This window comes from Oncorhynchus clarkii, chromosome 15, assembly GCF_045791955.1.
Source record: "Oncorhynchus clarkii lewisi isolate Uvic-CL-2024 chromosome 15, UVic_Ocla_1.0, whole genome shotgun sequence".
In the NCBI taxonomy this organism is placed as follows: Eukaryota; Metazoa; Chordata; class Actinopteri; order Salmoniformes; family Salmonidae; genus Oncorhynchus; species Oncorhynchus clarkii.
Window position 1 is genome coordinate 29,383,868 of NC_092161.1, and position 6,974 is coordinate 29,390,841.

Sequence of the window (6,974 nt, forward strand, 5' to 3'; positions counted from 1 at the left end):
GAGAGCTAGGGCGAGCTTGTTTTCATATAAACATGTTTCATTTTTACAACTCCTGAGATTGTTCATGAGCTCACAAACTTCGATGTCAAAATAACCTCAGCGAGTCAACAAACCCTGGCTGCTCGCGCAGCCTTTGAGTTCAGTCAATATGTTCCTGTTGATTTACAATTTGCATGACTAGTCTAAAAAAGTCTTAACATGACATAATTCCTCTCGGTTTCATCTGATAATCCCACTCTATTTTCTTTGAGTACACATCTGATTATACATCCCATCAACTTCAACAATGGAGGCTAGGGTCATTACAAGCAGTTTATGTCGATGTGGAATCAAGACTACATAGAGGAACGCCCGTCATCCATTCTGGCCTGTACCTGAAACTTTTTCTTTGTGGCTAGACGACTTGCTGTCATGTCTTCAGCCTCTGCTGTTAATGTCAAAACGGCATATAATGGGTCTTATTGTGAGAATACACACGACAGTGTGCTTCATTCATTTCGGCCTCCACCTGCACTGTTTTGTAGCGACAGACCAATTGCTGTTATGTAGTCCATGTCTTTAGGCCCCGTAAAAAAAAAGGTAATGGATGTTGACACCTTGGTCAAACAGAGTCAGTTCTGATGTTGTTGCCTCGGTTAATTCAATAACAGGGGGGGGGGGGGTCAAGGTTTATTTTTCTTTTAGATCCTCCTCTTTTAGACCGTTTAAAGTAGACTCTTCAAAGTAGAGAGATCGGTCTGAGAGTCGGCACAACGAAACTTTGGGCCCGGAGGTGTATGTTTGTGAATCGATACAATCTATGCTTGCTTATTAGACCGTCTAATGGTAACATAACGAAGTAATCGAATTGAAGTGAAGTACTCCAATTGAAGCATAGGCTAGCCACACTAAATGTGGCTGAGTAGGCTATAGCCCTATTTGTTTAAATTGCTCTAGGCCTAGTAAAATATGTTAATGAGGTTTATATTTTCATGATCTCGCACAGGGTCCGTTGATTGCGCGCTTTGACGTTGCATACGAAACTAATCACATTAAGTTACATAGCCCAATGGAAATTTCAAATGATTTTTTCAAATTCATTTTCGTTATTGTTTATTAGTTTACAAACGAATGAGTTAAAGACATACATTTTGTAGGAATATAGCCATGTCATATACTTTACTAGATGTCCACACGATCGAGTTACACGACACAAGGAGTACTTATGTGATAGCAAGTATTATTAGCATAATAAAGCCAATAAAAAACGTATTTTTTGTATACCCACAAAATGTATTTCAATGTTTTTCAGGGACTGTAAGAATTAGGGTTAGAATCCACATCCGAGTGTTAGAAAGCACACAGACAGCTGCCGTGAGAAAAGCGCTAATGGATTTAATTAATTCGCTTGAACGACTCAGCATGAATACAATAATGTTAGTTTCGGTTGACGTTTCTGTAAATTGGGCAAATATTGGAGAATTTAGTAATATCTGACATTGAAAGTAGCTCATCTTATTTCCCCCTTAATTATGTTATCTATTTACAGTTGATGTCGGAAGTTTACATACACTTACGCTGGAGTCATTACAACTCGTTTTTCAACCACTCCACAAATTTCTTGCTAACAAACTATAGTTTTGGCAAGTCGGTTAGGACATCTACTTTGTGCATGACGCAAGTCATTTTTTCCAACAATTGTTTACAGACAGATTATTTCACTTATAATTCACTGTATCACAATTCCAGTGGGTCAGAAGTTTACATACACTAAGTTGACTGTGCCCTTAAACTGCTTGGAAAACCACTGAAAATGATGTCATGGCTCTAGAAGCTTCTGATAGGCTGATTGGCATAATTTGAGTCAGTTGGAGGTGTACCTATGGATGTATTTCAAGGCCTACCTTCAAACTCAGTGCCTTTTTGCTTGACATCATGGAAAATCAAAAGAAATCAGCCAAAATTGTAGACATCCACAAGTCTGGTTCATCCTTGGGATCAATTTCCAAACGCCTGAAGGTACCACGTTCATCTGTACAAACAATAGTACGCAAGTATAAACACCATGGGACCACGCAGCCATCATACCGCTCAGGAAGGAGACGTGTTCTGTCTCCTAGAGATGAACGTACTTCAATGCGAAAAGTGCCAATTCAATCCCAGAACAACAGCAAAGGACCTTGTGAAGATGCTGGAGGAAACAGGTGCAAAAGTATCTATATCCACAGTAAAACGAGTGCTATATCGACATAACCTGAAAGGCCGCTAAGCAAGGAAGAAGCCACTGCTCCAAAACCTCCATAAAAAAAGACAGACTACGGTTTGCAACAGCACATGGGGACAAAGATCGTACTTTTTGGATAAATGTCCTCTGGTCTCATGTAACAAAAATAGAACTGTTTATCCATAATGACCATCGTTATGTTTGGAGGAAAAAGGGGGATGCTTGCAAGTCGAAGAACACCATCCCAACCGTGAAGCACGGGGGTGGCAGCATCATGATGTGGGGGTGCTTTGCTGCAGGAGGGACTGGTGCACTTCACAAAATAGATGGCATCATGAGGACGAAAAATTATGTGGATATATTGAAGCAACTTCTCAAGACATCAGTCAGGAAGTTAAAGCTTGTTTGAAAATGGCTCTTCCAAATGGACAATGACCCCAAGCATACTTCCAAAGTTTTGGCAAAATGGCTTAAGGACAACAAAGTCAATCCTATAGAAAATTTGCAGGCAGAACATAAAAAGCGTGTCCGAGCAAGGAGGCCTACAAACCTGACTCATTTGCATCAGCTCTGTCAGGAGGAATGGGCCAAAATTCAACCAACTTATTGTGGGAAGCTTGTTTGACCCAAGTTAAACAATTTAAAGGCAATGCTACCAAATACTAATTGAGTGTATGTAAACTTCTGGCCCACTGGGAATGTGATGAAAGAAATAAAAGCTGAAATAAATCATTCTCTCTACTATTATTCTGACATTTCACATTCTTAAAATAAAGTGGTGATCCTAACCAACCTGAGACATGGAATTTTTACTGGTACGAAATGTCAGGAATATTGAAAAACTGAGTTTAAATGTATTTGGCAAAGGTGTATGTAAACTTCCAACTCCATCTGTACATGCAGGCCTACCCTGGCATTATATTGTCCTCTATCGTGCTTAAATTACAGAAAAGGTAGAGGAATGTGCAGTGTGTTGTTATCACACAGCTGTGGTTTTATTTCACATTCTTAAAATAAAGGGGTGATCCTAACTGATCTAAAATGGGAATGTTTACTAGGATTAAATGTCATGAATTGTGAAAAACTGAGTTTAAATGTATTTGGCTAAGGTGTATGTAAACTTCCGACTTCAACTGTACCTTTGGCATTTACTGGTCATAAAATAAGACATTTTGATTTATTTTTAGAGTTGTCCTAGATTTTCATTATCTTCTTAACCATTCTGTTTTGTCATGAACTGCAGGTAGGTGAGTAATGATTCATCGAATTGGTTTCTTAATCTCTGAATGGATGTGCTGTTGCTGAATGGTCACTATAATGTTTGTATGGGGATTGTTCTCTGAAGATTCCCCATCACAATGTTCCATTGTATTGGACAGAAGTCATATATGAGACACTCCTCTCTGTCTTCAGTCTGATTTGGAGTGAGCCAGGATGGGGGTCTCCAGGTGCCTCCACTCCAGTCGACCTGCCCGAGGAGCACCTTCTCTGCTACACGCTCACTGGATTACCGGGGCTGTGGGAAGATGCAGCCATAGACAGGTCAGAATAAAGATCCCTGCTAGGACAGTGGCTTGGATGTGGATCATGTATGTACCTGCCTAGGACATGCTGGAGCAAATCCTGTCCCTCGATGGACCTAGGACATGCAGTAGAAAGAGGAAGCTCACTGGATGGAGTGACGTGAGGTTGATTAGCTGGATATACTCATCTTAATCACCAGTGGGACCGTATTGCATTGTGTCAGTGTGCGGTGTGCTCGCAGGGGGTTACACTTGTAGAATGATCTTCACCAACCATACTTTGAAACGCTGTGTGTTTGAAATAACTACAAGGACAAGTGTGCAACAAAAAAATGGAGACCCCAAAAAATAGAGTATTTCTAACAAGAGGATGTAAAGCAAGGTCATGTGTCTTGGGGGCTTTGTTAACGAACCTCTGTATTCCAGTGGACTCGTATAAAACAGGCCCACATGGAGATACGGGTGAGTTTCCATACAGTGGCTGTTCATAGCAAACTGTGATCTGAGGTTTGAGGTGTGACCTGCATTGTCACAAAACCGTGTGAGATGGCATTATGTGGAGTGGGTCTCTGCATGGTGACTGTTGGTTCAGACTCCTACTGTATTGTATGGACCCAGGAGGCTGGCATCGGTTACACTGTCAGCCTCAGACATCATTCTATGCAGCAGCCTTCCCCCCTCTTCTCTCCTTCTGCCTGCATCCAGCCAGTGCTAATCAGGTATTTGAGCACACACTGAGGCCTCAGCCCTGGGTGCCAGCCCCAGCACTTGTAAACAGTGCCCTGCCCTGGTCTGTCCTACGTGGGGTTAACTGAGAGGATTACCCCCCCCCCCCCTTAATGTGGCTTAATGTGGTCTCATTAGTTGAACACAATGATGTCCCCACCTCTCAGAGCAGATAACACGCCATGCTTTTAGCCCCAAACAGAGCTTAAAACCCATCCTCAGACCATCAAACTCAGGCTGCAGACAGCGCTGCAGTAGCAGGGGCCAGACACAGAATGGGTGTATTAGGCTATCATATCATTTTTGCGGTTATTTCATCATGATTGTGTATTTATTTAAGGGTGATTTGCATTTTTTTTTTAAAGATACACTTGAAATATATATTTTAATACATCATTTTTTTCTGTTTTCTTTTCATATGTTTAAGTCCAATGCTTGGAATATTAAATAAAACAAGACAAACACGATCTAGGTACTGATATTACAATGTTGTAATACATTCAGTGGTTATGAAGAAGTCAAATATATACCCAATCAACAGCATGTTAGCAAGAACACAACACTGTTGGTTTAGAAAAGACAAATATAAAAGAGGCATCTAGAGATCCAACAGGAACCAATGACGGCTGTCTATTGTGTCAGGCCTCTGTGACATGATGAGGAAAAAGCACTTCATTGTCCTTATCCTATCATCGGATTAAAACTTCATTCCTGCCTATGATGATTTATTGGTGTAAATCCCTTGTGGGTTACACATAAATGTCTTCCATTGCTAAATGCATTGCGCCGCAGCTCTGAAATACGCTATTGAAGGGAAGATCATTTTCAGTCATGCCTAAAAACAATTCTATTCTTTGTAAATGAGCAATTGTATTCTGGACCTGGCCCTCTGATAAGACCCTTATCTATTCAATTGAGTGCTTCTTTTATTATCCGGGCTATTGAGCTTGGGCATTTGATGAAGTGGTGTTGTATTGCCACAGCAGGCTATTGCACTATACATCCAATCTAGACAGTCTCAGTCACTGATCCTCTCTGCTGTTCTACAGCGCTGTCATGGACACTGCATCCCATCATGGTGCTGTGCACTATACCAGATTCTCATAGTTTAACCAAAGGTAAAGACTTGTCCCCTAGTGATGTACAGTATAGCCCTTTGATCTGTCCCACTGTACTGTCCCAATGCTCCTCCCTGTCCTGTCACTAGTCTTGTCTGTGTCTGTCTTGCCTGTGTGATCCCCCTGGCAGACAGACAGACAGAGCTCCATCTGATTGCAATCGCCTCTAATTATTAACTGGTCTGGATAAGTATCAGTGTATAACCCTCACCAGACCTGCGAGACACCATGATATCTGCGTCTGTCCCAAACGACCTACTCAGCGATAGCCGATAGGCAATCACAATGACCTGGTCTACTTGGACAACGACAACGTTAAATGTTTAATTAGATAGTGTGAACTGGGCAGAATATCACACTCAGACATTAGATGATTTGGAGCACAAGCCATGGTAAATGCTTTGTAAACTCCCAGCAAATATTTGAAATCTTAAATGTTGGATAATTGCTTAGGGAACTCGATTGATGGCGTTTCTATAAAACGTTGTTTAGTCTGTCTAATTTAGGGTTAGAGTCTAATAACACTTTAGTCTACTATTATACTAAAGTGATGCTTTCTGTGTAGATACTTAAAATTCAACATATACTCCAGCCTAGGGATTTCAGAGAACCATCCCGAAGATTTAAACCAGAACCAGATTCAAACGGATTTCTGTTGCTTTGAAGATAAGGACTGTAGCTCTGCAATAAACAGTAATTGTTTAGTTGCTTTCCTGTGGTGTGATTTATTTCAAGCACTGTGCTGTAAGATTTCAGGCTTGTTTTCCCGGCAGGGCCTGACGTGTGTGTACAGTGTCAACTAGGTGTATATGTTGGTTTATTATTGTCAACAAGATGCCAATCCTGAGATTCCCACCTCCATCACCCGCACCCCCCCCCCATTCACACATGACTCCACCTAGAAAAACACTCATGATGACCTTCGAATGTGACCTTTGCACAGTATACAGAAATAGCACAATACGATCTCTAACTACCTAAGTAGTAACAATGGGATTAAGACATTTTTCATTTAGAAATTAACAGCTGTGCACTGTTAAATTCCTCTAACATTGCAATTGTGAGTCTAAACCAAACAAGGTGACATCTATGCCACCGTTGGCAATTCCTATTACAATACACCCAAGCTATTTACAATACACACACTAGATAATACAGATAAAATAAGTAAATAAGTAAATTCATATCAACATTGTTTAGTTCATATGAACCGAAGTAAAGTTTATTTCTATTGAAAATCCCTGGATCATCAGTACGAGTATAGAAAGAGCATGGCAGTGGGACTACTGAGGTGCTGCTGCTCCTCTACACGCTCACACACAAACATATGCTTCCCTAGATAAAGACTTTCATGCAGCAGAAAGACAATGTCAGCGTAGAATACCAAGTTATTTATGGAGAACG